Below are 2,875 nucleotides of genomic sequence, written 5' to 3'. Positions count from 1 at the left end.
ATCTTTTAAACGGTCCAGATTGATAAATCCTTGAAAACTGCTAGACTTGATTAGTTTTGACTGTGCAAAGTTCTGTATTATGTTCTACAATAGGAATTTAACAAGAGGCTTTCTCTAGTTCTGTGTAAAATTATACAGCGACACGAAGGTAAGCGCATTATTGTTGTTTTTATTTTATTTTTTAATTGTCGGATTATAATGCAGTATGTTTCAATGAATGACACCGTTTTGACTGTCATAGTGTGTGCATGAACAAGTGTGAAATACCTGCTAATTACGCTGCTTTTTCCTATTACTTATATTGGGCACGTTTTGCATTTAAATTGGGTTATTCTGACTGCTGACATTGAAAATGATGCATGTGTTGTTTCGAGGATATCGGTTAATTTCTTGATTGCCGTTTTGACATTGTCTGCTTTCATATTTTATTCATGTTCGGTAGCCTAATTCTCTTTAATGTAGGCTATTTGCCCCGATTTGATCCGTTTACCTGGGATATTTATCTAATGTTATATTATTTTGACGTCATTATTTTGTTTCAAGGTTAATAAGGGCCATTTTAACTCCTTAATTTACATATTCCATCACATTATTTTGACAGTTAAAGTTTTGGGCGGTTTTTGGGCGAGTTTTTGTGAGCTTTTGGGCTGGAAATCGTCCATCCAATCTGGCAACACTGCTCACAGAACTTTTTGCAAGAGAACACAAATTTTTCCATGGGGGAAAATATACTTTTCTGAGAAAAAGCAGAAGTTTTGTGAGTGCACGCAAAAGCGCTGACATAGATTTTTTCCTGCCATCTCACTTTATTTCCATCACCACGTCCCCGTATGTGCACTGTACTCAAAGTCACAGCTCACTGTCGTTGTCTTCCAGAGACAGACACAAAGTCACAGATTCTCTGACCTCTTGCTTCACAAGAACACATTTACAGGAGAATCTGGATCATTTTGATTTTATGCAAACAAAATGTGGTCAGTCAGTCTTCTCTCTCATAGACTAATGTGGTGAAAATGTGGAGAAGCTTCGAGAGAAACCTCCCAGCACCATCATGGACAACGTTGTAGTTGCAAGACAGTCCTTCAGGTTCCTGGGCTCTGCCATCTCGCAGGACCTGAAGTGAGAGTTCATTGTGAAAAAGGCCCAGCAGAGATTGTACTTTCTTTACCAAATAAAGTTCAACCTGCCCCAGGAGCTGCTCACCCAATGCTACTCGGCCATCACTGAGTCTGTTCTGTGTTCATCTACAACTAGCTGGTTTGGTTCAGCTACCAAATGAGACATCAGAAGTCTACAGCGGACAATCCAGACTACTGAGAGGATCATTGGCGCTCCCCTGCCCACCCTCTCTCCAGAACACTTGCTCTTTGTGAGTGAGGAAGAGGGCAGGTGAATTCCTCACAGATTCCACTCACACTGGCCACAACCTCTTTGAATTGTTGCTGTCAGACTGGTAGAGATGGGAGAAACAAACCTTTTTCAAAGCTGTGATTCAACTGAACCAACTGCTTTGCAAAATGATACACTGTTTTGAAGCATTAGAAACACCACACTCTGGCGACATCTGCTGGTCAAAACGTTTTGGGCTTTGAGGGTTTAAAATTGTATGCAGTTTTTTCAGTTAGAGGCCCAGAAGATTTAATGTGATGGATTTTATACACACCTTGTCTATGTACACCAGATGCTTCACCGCCACCACAGATGTATGCCCATCATCTACTTAAGGGTGTTTGCAGCACAAGTGTCACAACATTGAGGTGTTATATGGCAGTTGTTGATAACAAATCATCCACCTCACAATGTTGTTTTCCAAGTTCTCAAAATGGTCCCATACAACAGACCAATTAAAACCACAACATTTGGCTTTGTCTTGTTTGGTTTATAGTCAAATCTGACAGGATTTCATGTCACTAGGCATCCTGAGGTCACAGTGCCATCTATCCTGTAAAATACAGTATTGTCCCATATAAAGGTAAAATGATGCGTCCCGTATCAAATCAATGCGCATTCGATTTATCCCGTATTTTACATAGGCTTATGCATAGCTGACTAAACACATATGAATGTTGCTGTGTGGAGAATATTAAAGGGGTCATATGATGTTGCTAAAAAGAACATTATTTGGTGTATTTGGTGTACTGAAATGTGTTTATGTGATTTAAGGTTTAAAAAACACATTATTATCCACATACTGTACATTATTGTTTCTCCTCTATGCCCCGCCTTTCTGAAACGCGTCTATTTTTACAAAGCTCATCGGTCTGAAAAGCAAGGTGTGCTATGATTGGCCAGCAATCCAGTGCGTTGTGATTGGCCGAATACCTCAAGCGTGTGACGGAAATGTTACGCCCCTCACCATACTGTGATGCCATGTCCCGGCATGACGAGACAAAACCAATAAAAACCAATTATAAACGAGACATTTGTTGCATCCAGTGGGGACATAATTACTGATTATAATTACTTATACTGTCTTTTTACGCGTTGCATACGCGTTGCATCGCTCCATCTGAAAACATAAAACCATGTCTGAATTTGTGATCGGAGAAATGAATGACAAACAACAAGCGCTACTCTACACTGCTCAAAACTCGCATTTGAATCATCAGTGGCAAATCCTTTAAATATGAAAACGTACTTACAGAACTGTGAGTCAGAACAGCCGGCATTGTAGTCTACTCTCCCAGGCGAGTGTTTGAAATAAATCCTTCTGTGAGATGATGTGGCTTCTTACACAGAATAAGGCACGCAACATATTTCATAGTATTTAAGCAGTGATAAAGGCATTGCATTATAAATATACTTTATTTTAATGAAAATTATAATAATAAGAACTCAGATAAACCGTATATTGCCGTAGTCGTGTGTTTATTAG

General features: G+C 39.5%; 1 long non-coding RNA gene across 1 annotated transcript in view; it reads right to left on the bottom strand.

The window, feature by feature from the left end:
* The window catches only part of LOC107707666 (uncharacterized), a 27,465-nt gene extending 25,983 nt beyond the window's left edge, over positions 1 to 1,482 (bottom strand). The window contains exon 1 of the long non-coding RNA XR_001636285.1: positions 1,471 to 1,482. This is a non-coding gene — a long non-coding RNA (uncharacterized LOC107707666). The remainder of the gene's footprint in view (positions 1 to 1,470) is intronic.
* Between the last annotated feature and the right edge of the window lie 1,393 nt (positions 1,483 to 2,875).

Source organism: Sinocyclocheilus rhinocerous, unplaced genomic scaffold (genome assembly GCF_001515625.1).
Source record: "Sinocyclocheilus rhinocerous isolate Xijiao unplaced genomic scaffold, SAMN03320098_v1.1 scaffold955, whole genome shotgun sequence".
Taxonomy (NCBI): domain Eukaryota; kingdom Metazoa; phylum Chordata; class Actinopteri; order Cypriniformes; family Cyprinidae; genus Sinocyclocheilus; species Sinocyclocheilus rhinocerous.
This window is presented reverse-complemented; position numbering and strand designations above follow the sequence as displayed.